This window comes from Pteropus vampyrus, unplaced genomic scaffold (assembly GCF_000151845.1).
Source record: "Pteropus vampyrus isolate Shadow unplaced genomic scaffold, Pvam_2.0 Scaffold20, whole genome shotgun sequence".
Taxonomy (NCBI): Eukaryota; Metazoa; Chordata; class Mammalia; order Chiroptera; family Pteropodidae; genus Pteropus; species Pteropus vampyrus.
The window spans coordinates 6,023,100-6,039,423 of NW_011888801.1; the positions used below are offsets into that span (position 1 = coordinate 6,023,100).

Here is a 16,324-nt window from a genome sequence, read left to right on the forward strand (position 1 = left end):
GACAATAACTTTAGCAACTTAAATGAAATAACCAAATTTCTTGAAAAACTCAAATTACCAAAATTAACAAAAGAAGAATCAGAAATCATGAATAGTTTGATATTTATTACAGAAATATACTTCATAAAATCTTCCCATAAAGGAAATTCTAGGCTCATATAACTTCATAGAGACTTTTATCAAACATTTAAATAAAAAATAATACCAATCAAACACAAACTCTTTCAAAATATAGAAGAGGATAGAACACTTCACAACCTTTTCATAAGGTCAACATTACCCTGATACTAACACTAGACAAAAATATTACGAGAAAACTACAAACCAGTGAAAAATTAGAGCAGACTTTTTAAAAAATAGAAATTGACAAGCTGGTTCTAAAAATTATTTGAAAATGAAGAGGACCTATAATACCCAAAACAAATTTGAAAAAGAAGAACAAATTTAGAAGACTTACATTGCTTGATTTTAAGACTTACTATACAGTTACAATAATTAATAGAGTGTGGTATTGGTATAAGACAAAACATATGGATAAGTGGAACATAATAAAATCTCAAAATAGTCTCACTCACCTGTGATCAACTGATGTTTTTACAATGATGACAAGGTTATTCAGTGGACAAAGGATTATATTTGTAAGAAAATGTGTTAAAACAAAAAGATATTAGACTTCCAGTTTCCAGCCTGGCATGTAAGGAGCCTGGAAATTATTACTCCCATCTTTATAAGAAGAAAATAAGCTAAACCAACTGAAAACAAACAACTCTTCTTAGACCCGTCAGAGAATTGAGGTCATGGGGCAAACCACTGACTCTAAAATTGGAGAGACAGACAGACAAATAAGGCATATACAGAGAATCACAACTTACTGGAGCCGAAACGCATGAACAGAAACCTCTGTGGGAACCAGTCCTATGTTCCTTTTATCTAGTACATCAAGCCTGGCTTTCAATGGAAAAAAAATTACAAGTCATAAAAAAAGGGTGTGTTATTGGGGTGGGAGTGGGAGGTGGGGGGCAGTTTAAAGAGACAAAGCAAGGATTAGAACCAGACTCAAATATGGCAGGAATATTGGAATTATCAGACCAGAAATTTAAAACAACTATGATTAAATAAGCTAAGGCCTCTAATTGAAAAAGTAATTGATATGCAAGAACAGATAAGTAAGATAAGCAGAGAAATGGAAATTCTAAAAAAGAAATCAAAAGCACTATGACAGAAATGAAGAATATCTCTGGATAGCAGAGATTTTTGTCATTAGCAGACTGGAACCAGCTGAATAAAGAATCTCTAATCTTGGAGATATTTCAATAGAAACTTCCAAAACTGAAAAGTAAAAAGAAAAAGGCTTAAAAAAAAAAAACCCAGAATATCCAAGACCTATAAGACAACTACAAAAAAGTATAATATACACTCGATGGGAATACCAAAATAAGAAGAAAAAAAGAAAGGAACAGAAGAAATGGTGACTGAAAATTTCCAAAAATCTGAAGCAATAATGACTGAAATTTTCCAAAAATTAATGTCAGACATCAAACTACATATTTCAGGAAGCTCAGAGAATACCAAGTAGGATAAATGCCAAAAAGCTATGCCTGGCACATCATGTTCAAAGTGTAAAACATCAGAGATACAAAATATTGAAAGAAGTTATGGTAAGGGTGGGGAACAACTCTTACACATGAGGGAGCAAGAAGAAAAATTACACCAGATTTCTCAGAAAACATTCAAGCAAGAAGATAGTGAAGAGAAATGTTTAAAGTGTTGAAAGAGAAAAAAATCACCAACCTGGAATTCTGTATCCTGCCAAATTATCCTTCAAAAGCAAAGGAGAAATAAAGACTTTCTAAGACAAACAAAAATTGAGGGAATTTGTTGCCAGTAGACCTGCCTTGCAAGAAATATTAAAAGAAGTTCTTCAGAAAGAAGAAAAATTATATAGATCAGAAACTCAGATCTATATAATGAAAGGGATAAGTTGTAAACGTATATGGCAAACTCTAGGACAACCACTAAAATTGGTTTTTAAAAAGTATAATCTATATGCTAAGAAAGGAGAAAAAATGGAATAATTGAAATGCTTGATGAAAACCACAAAAGGTGGGAAAAGAATGGAAAACAAAAATTAGAACAAAGAACAAAGGAAACAATAGAAAACAGTAACAATTGTGGTAAATAAAATAAAAGGATACCATTATGGAACTTAACTCCACTTCACACTATTTGCAAAAATATGCTCGACATGGGCCATACATCTAAACATAAAAATCTAAAATTATAAAATATCTAGAAGAAAACAGGAGAAAATCTTTGCCACCTTGTTGGTTCTCAAAAACAAGTCATAAAAAGCACTAACCATAAAAGCATAAACTTATCAATTGGACTTTTCTCTTCAAAAGATGTCATGAAGAAAGTGAAAAGGGAAGCCACAGACTGTGGGAAAATATTTTCAAAACACATATTTGAGAAAGGATCTATATCCAGATTTGAAAAATTCTTATAATTTAATAATAAGACAAGTGACCCAGTGAAATTGGGCAAAAGCTTCAAATAGATGCTTTAACAAAGATGATATATGCCCATAAAAAGGTATTCAACATCTTCAACATTATTAGTCCTCATGGAATTACAATTTTAAACAACAAAGAGATATCATTACATACTCACCAGAATGGCAAAAAAAAGACTGACAATGCCAAATGTTGTCATGGATACAGAACAAGTAGAATTCTCATGCACTACTAGGGGCTAAAATGGTGCAATGACTTTGGAAAAGAGTTTGGCAGCTTCTTTTAAAATAAAATATATATTTACCATACAGCCCAACAATTCCACTTTCAAGCATTGACCCAAGAGAAATGAAAACATGTTTATCCAGATTTGCATATGTGTGTTCAAAGCAGCTTCATTCAGAAAAATCTTAACACTGGAAGCAACCCAAATGAACAGAAAAACAAACAGTGGTATGCCTGTTCGCTGGAATACTACTCAGCAAAGAAAAGGGCCAAACTACCAATACATGGTGCAGCATGAATGTATATACACAAAATAATACACATGCTGAATCCCATTTATAGGAAGTTCTAGAACACACAAAACTAATCGATAGCAATAGAAATCAAATCGATGGTTATCCTGAGTGGGAGCAGGGAGAGAGATTGACTGGGAATGGGCAAAAAAGAAATTTTGCAGAACAGTGGAAATGTGCTATATCTTGAGTGCAGCAATGTTTATACCATTGTCTACATCTGTCCAAACTCATTGAACTGTACAGTTAAATAATAAAAAGTGTGCATTTTGTAAATTATTCCTCAATAAAACTGACCTTCTCAAAAAAGGAATGATTGAAAGTGGAAAAGGAATGTAGTGTTGGGACGAGAAAATGGTAGGGTCTGGCTGGAGGCTATGGGGGACTCCCTGAAGAGTTTGAGTGCCATTCCAAGCTGTTCTCAGGAGGTCCCTTGGGCTGCTTTTCCTTCCTGCCTTAACAGAGGCAGCCTGTGAAGCTGGCAAGGCTGGAACAACAGGACCTAAAAAAACTGATTCTTTTATGTCTTTTTTTTTTTAATTTCAGTTCAATTTAGTAATTATTTATTGAGCACCAATTGTATATCATCTTCCATGTGCCAAAAGATTTACTCATATTAATCTTTTGCATACTTTAAAGTCAGACTGCCTGGATTCCAACCCTGGCTCATGATCTTGACCAAGTTCTTCGACTTGTCTCAGTTTCTTTCTCTGTAGAGATGAAAATCTTGTCTCCTTTTAAGTTTGCTGTAGGGAGGAAATGAGGTGGTTCTTGTACAGCGCTTGGCCAGCGTACACTACAAATGTTAGCAATTGTTGTAGCTGTCGTGTTTATGGTTTCAGTAGTCCTACCCAGCTCCAGGACTTTAGTCAGACAGCCAAGCTGCAAACCCTGTCTTCACCTCACGCTGGCTGTGGAGCCTGGAGATGGTTATTCCGTGTCTCCTTTTCTCATGAGGTAGACATCACATCGAGCCTCTCTCACCAGGCGGTTGAGGATTGAATGAACTAATAGAAGTAAAGTGCTCGGCTCGGTGCTTGGCATATTCTAAGTGCTTAAGAAATGTCGACTATTCTTATTCTTTATATGACATTGCATTTTAATAACTAAAACTGAAGCCCCCTCTCCCCAAACACCGAGTTGCCTGAAGAAGGCTCAGGACACCAGGAGTCTGGTCACTGATCGTGGTGGCCTGACTAAGTGGAGCTCAAACTCCTGTCTGTGAGCGTTCCAGGAAAACTGAAATGGAGCAGATGCTTCCAGAGACCAGAACACTGATCCTTCCTGCCTACAGACAAGGGCTGTTACTCTATCCTTCCAGGCTCAGACCAGGTGCCACCTCTTCCATGAAGCCATTTGTGACTGCGCCCTTAGAGTCCCAGGCCAGAAAGGGCTACAAAGAGACACCGTATGAAAGACTAAAAATAAAACGTTTTATTCTCAGCTCAGATTCAAGTTTCAGCACTGTGATAAGGGGGCCATGGGAGAAAATGCTGCAGGAAGCATGTAACACAGAGTTAGCCCTAGAAGTGTTCAGCAAATGTTAGTTTCCTTAAGAGCCGAAGGAATGGGCTTCATTATTCTCATTTCGTTCAGAGAGAAACTGAGGAGCACAAGCCTGAGGACACATGGCTTGTAAGTAGAAGAACACAGGTTTCTCATTGGTCCATGCCTGCCCACCTGCTAGGACCATAATGACTGCAGGATGAGAGAACTGAGGCCCAGTTGATTGTCCAAGGCCATATAATTACTTACATAACCCAGACTTAACCCTAGATCTCCTGACGCCAAACTTGGCCTCACCCACTGGGTCTCATACAGCTGTTGGGAGTCACTCCCCAGGCCCAGACCCCATGGGAAGAGAAACCATGGCAAGGCCTGGGCTGGGCCAGGGCTGGGCCTGCTGCCACCTCAGGGATTAAGACATGGCTTCAGTAGGTTCAGGGCAGGCTCTGCAGCTGGGCAGGAGCTGTAGGAAGCTGATGAGGAGGCCAGAACTTCTCTACACTGAGCAGGGGGCCTGAAGGCCTGGCATGGTTGGCCCTGATGAAGAAGGAGGAAAGTTGGATGGGCCATGGACAGCTTGGACCAAGAGGAGGTCAGACTGGTGTCTCAGAGCACGGACGTGGAGTCCTCTCTCACTTCCCTGTGTCACTTGCCCAGCTGGGCCTTAGCTGTTCCATTTCTCCCCCAAGTGAGGTTGTCTTGCGGTCAAAGAGTCATAAACAAGGCAAAAAACTGCAGAAGCTTTAATATCAATAAACCCAGGCTCTTGTCTCTGATCTACAAGTTCTAAGAAAAATGTCTTTGGATAATCACAAACTCTCTGAGCCTCGGTTTTCTCATCTGTCCCATGGAGCTAACAGTACTATCACTAGGGCATGATGCTATATCAAACTATTTTATAGCTGCAAGAAATACCACATTCTGAACTTTTCTTTCAAGAAACTAAATTCTGACCATTCCAGCTCTGTCATCATTCAGCTGTCTCTCCTAAGCCTCAGGAAGGGGGAGGCTCCATGGTATCCAAGAATTAGAGCAGGAAGCCTCCTCCACTCTGTCTTGGCCACTGCAGAGGCCTTCATGCTTAGAGACTGTGTGGCCCCTGAAATTCTGAGGTGCCCTGCTCTGCTGGGCATGGGGCTAGAGCAGGTGTGGGACTGGCCTCCCAGACATGCTGAAGCCCAGTCACACACCCAGGCCAGGGCCTCTTTTATCTGCCTCCCTTCCCAGTCTGCTCCTCTCTCCTCCACTCCCAGCCTTCAGAATCCTCCATAACCCCCTGCCCCACACCCAGCCCTCGCCTCTCCATCTTATCTGAGAGGATGAGAGAGAGCCCTAGACTTGGAGCAGTTTCTGCTCCCCTCAGGAAAAAGAACACAAAGGCCTGGTCGACAGGGGAATAACTGGTATAATATCTGTAGATACCTTCTGCATAGAATCCCCTCAGATAGTGGGTGGATTGTCAGTGGGACCGTGAAGCCACTCTGCTTCTGATGCCTGGGCTGCTATGAAGACAAAATGACACCATACAGAAGGTGCTGCCCGGTGCTGGCCCATAAAAAGGGCTTCTAATCCCCTGCATTCATATCCTTTGATCCCTGCAATACCACAAGGCAGGCAGTGCAGGTGATGTAGGAGAGGATCAGAGAGGGTAAGAGTTTTAGGAAAGGTCACACAGCAAAGCGCAGTGACATAGGCATCTAGTGAGCATGCCCTCCCTGCCTCCACCACCAGGAGAGAGAGTAAGGCAGGAGCATTCCTAGGGTGTCTGTTTGCCAGCCTCGTAGGTGATGTGGGTCCTGGTGAGAGTTAAAATTAGAACTAATTGGGAGCAGTGGGGCAGGACTGCCTTGGAAGCTAACAGAGAAAGACCTTTACTCTTGATCAAAAGCCCAGGGGAGTCAGCCTCTAAATATGAGCAAGGAAGCTGGGCGCTCACCCCACCCTTAGTTTGCCTATCTGGGAAATGGGTACAATAGCCACAGAAGGGCTATGAGCCTCAGGACCTAAGGGTCCTGCCATTAAAGAATATTTAAGAGAGCAAGGTTGGGGCAGGCTGAATGTTTATGTCTTTCCAAAATGCATGTTAAATCCTAACCCTCAATGTGATGGTATTAGGAGGTGGAGCTTTTGGGAGCTAATTAGATCATGAAGGTGGAGCCTTCATGAATGGAATTAGAGCTTTTTTAAGAGACCACGGAGAGTTCCCATATTCCTTCCACTATGTAAGGACATAGCAAGAAGACGGCAGTCTATAACTAGGAAGCTTCCCTCAGCAGACACTGAATCTGCTGGAGTCTTAATCTTGGATTTCCAGCCTCCAGAGCTGTGAAAAATCAATGTGCGTTGTTAGAAGGCATTCAATCTGTGATATGCTGTTATAGCAGCCAGATCGGACTGCAACAAAAGTGGTCTCGCTCTCTATACTCTCCACCTGACAAATTTCAGGAGAAAGGGAGCAATTGTTTCCCCAGGTGTCCTGTCCTCCACTGATTCTCTAAATTGTGGATTATCCCCAGGGAAACCCAACACAGATGGCAGAGGATTATTCATCTGTAAGAATGTCTGTGATAACGGAGAGACATATCGGGGGAATTACTCGCTTTACAAAAAAAGGAGCTTCCTTCACAGAAGGAGATGTCCCATGAGCTTCCCTCCCCTGTCCCGGATGTGGGAGAGGCTAGAGGTGGAGGTGGGGGAAATGCAGACGGCCTCGCTTTCTCACCCATCAGGTGAGTGGTTGGAGGACTGGTTTCAAGAGCTGGGTGGTATTGGAAGGCTTGAAACAAGAGTGGTAGGAAACCCAGTGGATGGAGGTCAGTGAGAAATGGAAGCCACAGTTCTCAGATGGGCCTGGGTTAGCAACACTTCTCAGGGACACTGAGACTGCTATGAAGAGGAGGACACCCTCTGTCTCACCCTTGGCTGCTGGGGTGGGCTGGGGTTCAGGACCCCTTAAAACCCCAATTCCTCTTCCCCCGGGGTATGATAGCTGAAGCTGGGAGAAGGCCAAGAGCAGGGAGCCTGTCCTGGGTAGGATCCTGGTGTTCCATGATGGTCTGGCCTTCATGAGTCTTGCTCCTGGTGTGGAGGAGGGACACCTTATTTTTCTGAAAAGTAAGTCAAAGCCGCCTTCAACGGCCTTCCAGCTTCCACCTCTCCCTTGTAGTCCTCCTCCACTCTGCTGCATACATGATCCTTCTGGAACCTGATTTTGATCGTGGCATTCCCTTGCTCAATTACCTTCAGCAGCTCCCCATCACCTCAGTCGTTTTCCCCAACCTAGCTGACAAATGAAACTTCCCAAGGCCCTCGTTAACCAGACAGAGGCTCTAGCCACTGCCTGACAGCCTTCAGAGTCCACTAGCTCTCTCCAGGACTTCTGCAAATCCCTCATTCGACAGCATAGCCATCCGATGCTCTGAGAGGCTAAGTGACTTGCCAGAGGTCGCATAGTAGGACTTGAAATTCGAATCCAATTTTGGCGACTTAGATAGAGTCCACACCTATCCACAGAAGGGCCAAGAGCCTAGGAACAGAAACTTCAGGAACTTGTGTTCCTTGGCTGGGGAGAGCCTGGCCCCTCTATGGGTAAGAAAATGGCAGGTAAGGAAGAAGGAGACTGAATGACAAACTCTGAAGGCAGCACCATGCCATGGGCAGAGCCCAGATCATGAATCCAGCCACCTTCACTGAGCCTCAGTGCCTCTTGGGGGAAATGGATAATAAACCCTCTGACCTCACAGTTCCCGGGGCAGAGTGCATGGACAGCGGGTGCTGCCAAGCCCAGCCCAGAGCCAGGCACACAGCAGGTGTTTATCCATACTCCTCAACTTGGCAAAGGATCCAGAGGCTCAGAGGTGTGGGTGCAGTCCCTGCTAGCTCCAAATCCACACCTCACCCCCAACTGCAGCCCACAGTGGGGCTGTGCAGGCCCAGTAAACAACCTCTCACCAAACCCCTCACCAAAAGGAAACTTTTTTAAAGCAACAGAAACCAACATTTCTGCATGCTGCCTGTGCTGGTGACGGGAAAAGCCTTCAGAGAGGAAAGGGCTACTGGGGTGGAGGCGGAGGCGGAGGCTAGGCAGATGCTGCAGAGAGGAGGGGAGAAACGGTGATCTGATAAGAGAGCTCTGATGTCTGTGAGGCCGGGATGTGGGGCACCAGGGACGCTCAGCCTCTCTGCAGCCAGACCCCTGCAACCCCTGAGCTCGGGGGCAGGTCTGAGGTGGCCCTGGGGGGTGGCACCTAGCCCTGCCAGGAACTCGGGCCACAGTGTTCTACCGCTCAGCGAGGCTGCCCACTTTGGTCAGGCCATTTCCCTGAATTTGGAAACCAGCCAGAGGCTCACAGGTTATTGGTCCCTTTGTCTAACTCTGCAGCCTACTCACCCATGGCCTTGGTCCAGTCTCTGCCACAGTTTGCCTTAGTGTTCCCCTCCCTCAAAAGAAGGTGCTGACTGTCTGTGGTGATGGCATCAGGACATGGTGCTGGCCTGGGAATTGGCAAGTTCAGGGTCCAGGCTTCCTGTGGACCACTGGGTAAGTGGCTTTATTTAGCTAGAGTGATCGAGACGGTCCCAATTCGGCACTGAAAGTCTGCACCCCAGGAAACTCTTCACTCCTGGGGAAACTGCCAGGTCCCCCTTTACCCCTCTGGGCTCGAATTTCCTCTGATGAGACTCCAGAGGCCTTACCCGGCTCCCTGCATGGCCCTCACCATGACTGAGGACGGGGCCTGTCCTCCTGGACAGATTTACAGCCTGACTAAAAAGACTGGACATGAACCCGCTCCAGGAACTCAGGTAACCCCTGAGACAGACAGGCAGAGTGGGTAGGTATCAGGAACCAGAGCGGGAGCAGATGCAGGGAGGCTTGGCATGGCACGGGCCTCACAGGAGGAGTCTTACAAGCAGAGAAGAGCAGTGTGGGGTATTCCAGTGGGGTAATAGCATAAGCAAAGCCTGGGGGGCCAAACAATGGAGTAAGCAGTGCGCCCAGCCTTGAATTGAGCATGCAGCTACATGGCAGGACCCGGACTGGCCCTCAAGAGCCCCACAGTTGAATCTAAATCTACTGCCTCCAATGCCTGAATTCCCGCAGCTGCATCCACTGCCAAATGATTTGCATCAAAACAAACATAAAAAAGAAAACCACAACAAAGGTTTGTCTGTTTTTTCTAAAGTGAAGATGGGCTTTTCACAGAAATCGAAAGCCCCCAAGGGGGCTCTGAAAGTGAATGGCCACGCCCCACTGTGTTTCCCATGTTCCTCTGACTTCCTGTGTAGCCTACCCCAGCAGGGCAGACCACCCTAGAGAGACCGGCTGGAGACCGGCTGGAGGCCGGTAGATAGGGCCTGCTCTGACATCCATGGGCCCCCACCCACACCCCAGGGTGCAGGGCAGCTCTTCCTGGCACTGGCCACCTGCCAAACCACTCCTTCAAAGCATCTTGCCAACAGCTTCAGGTGTGGTACGGGGTCACCAGCCCATCCTAATTTCTTGTGCCCAAGCAACCTCACACAGCCTAGTTGGACTGCCCTGAATAAGTCACTTACCCTCTCTGAGCCTCAGTTTCCTTGTCTGCTAAAAGAGAACAATAAAACATGCCTTGATGGGTCTGGAGCATGTGGCACGCTTAGGAGGGCGAGGGCTTCCAGAAAGCCTAGCAAATGCATTTCTGACCTTCCTCTGAAAACCAACATCCCCCCCGACCCCACCAGAAGGACAGTGAGAAGCAAGTAAAACTCTCAGCCTCATTCTTAGCTGCTGGCCTGAAAGTTCAGGCTCAGTCCTGCCCAGAAACCTCTGCTGGAAGAAGAGGAGGGGGCTGCAGGGAGTGTCACTGTTACTGTGACCACCTCAATGGAGGCTAGAGCTGGATTTGCTCTTCCTCTCTCCCCAAGCATTTGCTGAGTCCCTCCCGCCTCTCACTTAGGCTGAGTCACATGATTTCATGTACACACATACATGCCAAATGGGTCACACATACCTGTAATGGCCTGTTCACTCTATATTCTCAATGACCCTACCCAGAAGGTCTTGGTGTTCCATTTCCTTGACCAATAAACTGAGACACAGAGAGGCAGTGACTTGCCCAGCATCCCACTGCATAAAGCAGAGAAAGGATTGGAACCAGGTCTGACAAGGGGTCTGGGGATCCTTCTACTGTATGCAAAGGTCCCAAAGGGAAGGGGTCTCTGAGAGCCACCAAGGTTTCTGAGTAGGACAATGGTATGGTTAGGTGGGTGGTGGGAATTTGGACTGAGGACCCTGAATCTGGAGACAGCGAGACCTGCAAGGAGGCCACGATCAAGGTGCAGGCAACTGGGGGAGCAGAGGGAAGGGTGTTTTGAGGGAAATTAGGAGGGCAGACCACCATGCTCTCAGCCTCTGAGGACACAGAGGTAGGAAAAGAGGCACAAAGGAGGAGCAGGTTGGGGTGGGGAGGACCTCTAGAGCATGCTCACAGCATCCACACTCAGCGCCACATTCCTCCAGCAGCGTCATTCCCTCACCATCCCACATGGGAGCAGTGGGGTCTGTGGCTCTCCCAGCGCAACTCGGCCAGTGCGGGGCCGAGCCCACTGCCCAATCCATACCGGACTCTTGCTCCCACTGCCTTTTCCAGGCTGATTCCCCATGCCAGATTGATGAACAACGTAATAAAGGGGGCAATCACATTATTCCTGAATGCATTTTAATAAAAATCAAATAAAAGCAATTATGTGAATTTTCAAGAGGATCACCTCTCCTCCTTTCCCCGAGGTAGGAAATGGAATGAATTCAGGAAATCATTAAAATCAGAAAGCTGAGCTATGTGCCACTGCCGCGCCGGCGGCTGCCACACAAAGCAGCAGGGAAACCCAGGCCCGGCGGCATCGCGGTGCCTTTCTTCAGCTCTTTGAGTGAAAATTCCACCTATGGGTGAAGAAGGGTAATTAAGGGCCAGGAGACATGCTTTGAATCCAGGCTGCCTTTGCCCCTCCAGTAGGAACTTCTCAGCTTCAAAGGGGCCTTAGACTCCCTGAGGGAGAGCTCTCCAACCTGGCATCCCGGGGCTTGTGGCAGGCAGGGGTAGGGCTTACAGAGGGTCCCTAAGTGAACCCTGCTGTCCCCTCTGTGGAGGACATGCAGCTCTCAGCCCAGCTAGAGGCCAGAACACCGGGTCTGGGTGCAGAAGGATGGGGTCCCACTGAGCGGTGATGATCACGTATTCTCCCTCCAGCATCCCCGAAGAGAACACAACCATGTAGTCTACAAGGCCTTTCCTGTCTGATTGGGCATTCTAGCCCCATGTGCCCCTCAAACTGGTATGCTTTGGGGCTGAGGATGCTGAAGCTAGAGGGGGCCAGTGACACACCCAAGGTCACCCAGCTGGTTAAGGCAGTGCCAGGACTGGAGCTCGGCTCTGCTGGCGCCCCAAGGCAGGCCCAAGTTCTATGAATAAGGTGGTCTGGACACAATTTGGCTAGGTCTTCCATGGGCACTTACAAGAAAAAGCCATGACCACCCCAACTGCCATCTTTGGGGCACTGGCCTGGGCCTCCGTCTTTAAACACTGCACAGTGAGTGTTTCCATCCTGTCAGTACAGGTTCTGGACTGAGCTGCAGCAAGGTGAAGCAACCTGTCCATAACCCCACAGCTAGAAGTGATGAATCCTGGATTTCCCCAGGGTCATCGGAGTCCAGGCCAAAGACCGATTGCCAACTCACAGTGCCACCCTCTTCACAGGAGATAGGCCTGAGTCAGGGTTTTCCGGGTTGCATTTGGGTGCTGGGGACAGAAAGACAGGGATTTTCACTTCCCTTGTCCCCCATATGCACGCTGGCAAACCTACGTCACCCTTTCACCTGAAAAGTAGGCCAGCGGTGCTCCAGAAGGAGCACCCAATCACCCCTAAGACCATCTTCGTCAGCCACCAAGGTCTCAGATGGAGGCAAGCAGGAAAGCTGGAAGCCATACGTCCCCTTTAAAGGAAGCTTAAGTTAAGGAAACAAACCAGGGCTGGAAGGCAGAGGGCCAGCACTGGCTGCGTGTGACCTTAGGCAACTTCTACCAACTCTCAAGATGTGCAAATATGGGTGTATATATGTGTGTACTTATTTGTGCACATGCGTGTGTGTGTGTGTGTGTGTGTGTGTGTGTGTGTGAGAGAGAGAGAGTGTGTTAGAATGAGGGGTGGCCAGTCTCCAGTCCACACATTTGATACTATCCCACATTGTCCTGTCTGACTCAGCTTGGAGCTACCTTTAATCCCCGCTGCTGCTAACAGCTATGGCACCCTCCTACAAGGATGCTCAGGGAAATGTCACCAAAAATGAGATTTCCATCGGGGGAAAGGAGAGTGAGAAAGAAGATTTTCGGTGGTCTCTCCTAATGCCAGGCTTCCCTTGGAAGTAGGGGTTTCTGGCAGACCCTGCACCATCTGGCACCTAGAACCAAAAACTGAGCACTGGCGACAGAACTTCTGGTCTCATCCTCCTCTACTCTTCCTGTCTCCGCTGGTGCCCCTCTCTGGCCCCTGGACCTCAGAGGCCTTGCAAGAGAAGCAAAGGCAGTGGCATCTGGCTTTCAGGGCTAGTGCATGGGGGAGAGTAGGACAGAAAGACGGTATGTGAACCTTCTGTCAGTCCTGTCCCCTCAGAGGCCAGTTGCCCTCGACACTGCTCTAGCCAGCCTCTTAGGTTTTGCACACAGCAGGCACTCCATAAATGTGTTCTGCGTGGGGCTCAGAGAGAAGACAGGCTTGTCCAGGAGGGGGAGTTGAAAGCAGGAAAAGGAAGTGCTCCTGCATGTTCTTCAGGGCCTGTGGACTTGGGACCACGTGTGTGCACATGCGTGTGTAAGCACATGCATAAATGTGTGCACTCTTGTGACCACACCTACCTGCTGGCAAAGCCACTGACCTAGACACACATCTTGCACACACACATCAACACAGCAGATGGGTTAGCAGCAGCCCCGAATCCCAGGCAGTATCCTCCCAGCCTTGCTCCCAAACTCCCATCTAGACAGGCCTTGGAGCAAACTGGCTAAGACCTTGGAGGTCCTGGCCCATGGGGTTCCACAGGGCTGTCCATCTGCTATTACCTTCACCCAGATTCTATCTTGGTCACTCTGGAAGCATCTGCCAGGGTCTAACTCCCAGCTGTGCCTGGGATCTGGAAATAAAGGCTGCTTTTGGTGGCTTCTAAGACATCTGATAAGGACTGACCAAGGGACTCTGATTAGACAGAGAAGGACACATCTAACTCTGCTTGGGGTGAGGGGAAGGGGTCATAGGGAAAGCCTCCCCCAAAATGAAAGCTTGGAGCTTGACCTAGAAAAAGGGGCTAGGTTTCCAGAGCAGACTAGATGGGAAGGGCATTCTGGAAGGAGGAAACAGCTTACGCAAAGGCAGGGTGGCATGCCTTGTTCAGGGAATGCTGAGCTGCTGGGGCTCCCGCCCTGCTTTTGCTTGCTGGCTGCACTGGGAAGAAGTGTCCTTTTCAAAGCACTGTCTGGAGTGAGAGGGCAAAACAGGACACCACACTGCAAAGAACCCCTGAGCATTGTTACTGGCACAAAAGACAGCCTCCGGAGGAAAGGAAGTGCAAATTGCTCCTCAAAGCTCCCCCCTGGGAATGTAGCAGATAATTCATATCTCAAAAATGCAGTTAGCCCAGGGATCCCACGTGTGAGCTAAACCCATTCGTTAAAAAAAGGAAGGGAGTAATGGACGAAATCTGGGTAGTGGTTCCCTCTGGGAAGCAGGGGGCCAGGAGAGGCACAGTGTCCTGGTGCCTATAATACTCTAGTTCTGAAGTACAGTGTGCATGAACGTTCATTTTAATGTTTCATAGCTTACAAATAGTCTTTTATATGTATAAAATACAATGTAATAAAAGTTTTAATTGTGTTTATGCCCAAGTTTACAGGGCTGTCCCGAGGCTGGGTTGGCGGAGATGCCTCTATGTGGTTACCTGAGCTTGGTGTCCTCACAGGTGTCCCATTCCCATGCTTTGGGGCAGTGTAGGAGCCTGTACTCATCCCAGCTTCACTGGGTTCCCAGAAGATTCCAGTCATTTCCAGACACGCCCAGGTGTAGCTAGGAAAGTAGAGATGAATGCTCAGCCAACTTCCCGTATAGGCTTCCCTTCTCTGGATCTGTGTCCCCTCTATACAGTGAGGGACTCTGGTTGGCTTGTGTTCTGCGTTTGACCACTAGTAGCGCAAGTTACATGGAGCAGTTTCCCTACCTGTAAAGTGGGACCATAACAGAACTCCTGTGAGGACTGAATGAGATGACATCCTTTTAGACACAGTCCCTGGCATGCAGTGATTACTATGTAAATAGTTTTTAAAAATCACTGGAACAAAGACTCTCAGAGGAAACGGGGTGGGACTGAAGGATAGAAGGTTTTGCTCCGGTCTCTACCCCATCGCTCACTGGCCCTGAAGCCTCTGGAATCCTTTAACCCCTGGGCCTCACTCTGTTCCTGTGTAAAGTGGGAACCCTAGGGCCCCTTCGGAGAGGAAAGAGAATAAGAAAGCTCTGGCAAAGGACAGCACGTTGCAAATGCCAGGGCGAGTAACCAGAGCTCTAATCCTCAAGACCCCTCCCTAGGGAAGAAACCCCAACCTGACCCATGGGGGGATGTGCTGGCCTCCGCCGAGGCAGCCCTAATCTCAAGAGCAGGCCCAGTGCCTGCTCCAGCTCAGAGTTTGGGGCCTGGACTAGGTGAGCATGGATCAAAGGCAGAGGGAATTAGCATCACAGAGAGCCTGGAGGAGGGGAGGCCAGGATTAATTCACTCTTCTCTTCCTGCTGTTCCTTCCGCAGCCCAGGGAGTTGGGGGAAGAGTAAACATCCACCTCCAACCCTTACCACTCCCCTGAGGCCCAGTTCCTACAGGAGGCAGAGGCAGGGGCAATGATTTGGGTGGGACTTGCAGTAGAAAGCAGATGCGCTGTGCACACGATCTGGAGCCTTTGGCTTGACGGGACAAGAATGAAGATGCCTTGGCCAGAGAAATGTTTGCAGAGTCTGAAGCCTGGACATGGGGCAAAGGGCATGCAATGTGAGTCCACAGATCCTGCAGTGTCATTTCAGGGACACAGGAGCTTGTGTGTGTGTCTGTGTCTGTGTGTGTGCGCACGCATGCACGCATAGGGAGATCTACAAGAGTATGAAGGATGGGGACACTCACATGTGTATCTTTCATTCTGGCTGTGGGCCATGTGGGTGCCTGGCTTATGAGTGTGTGTATCTGTGAGGCCCACGCCTGCATGCAGCAGGGCAGAAACAGTGTCTGCACACATGTATGTGTCTGTGAATCTATGGTTGTCAGTCTCATGCATGAGTGTCTGTGTGACAGTGGTGTGAAGTGTACAGACATTTGGGTCCAAGTGCGGACATTTGAGTACATGTGCAGACAGGGGAGCTGCCTGAGAACTGTGAAATAGAGAAAAGTGTGAGGGGGCTCAGAACTGTAATATTTCCCAGAGGAAAACAGATGATCATCTTGCAGGCCCTGCTTCCAGGCTCCACGGGCTTCACCTTTCCCACCATGGAACTGCAGTAGGGTTACCTGGCTTAATCGTTTTGTGCCTCAGTTTCCTCATTTGAGGCAAGGTTAATCACAGTGTAGATGTGAAGATTAAATTAGTTAATATAAGGGGATCACTTAAAACAACGCTTGGCACACAATGAATGCTCTCAAAGGATTCGTTAGTACTATTAGTGCTACCTGGAGGGGGCATGGTAGGGCTGAACCGGGCTGGCTGGCTGAGCAGGGTGAGCTTA

General features: G+C 47.7%; 1 long non-coding RNA gene across 1 annotated transcript in view; it reads right to left on the reverse strand.

Annotated features, from left to right (window-relative positions):
* Positions 1 to 11,340: 11,340 nt before the first annotated feature.
* The window catches only part of LOC105288891, a 13,605-nt gene continuing 8,621 nt past the window's right edge, over positions 11,341 to 16,324 (reverse strand). Inside the window, exons 3-4 of the long non-coding RNA XR_002779201.1 lie at positions 14,502 to 14,626; positions 11,341 to 11,456 (exon numbers count right to left, since the gene is read on the reverse strand). This is a non-coding gene — a long non-coding RNA (uncharacterized LOC105288891). The remainder of the gene's footprint in view (positions 11,457 to 14,501; positions 14,627 to 16,324) is intronic.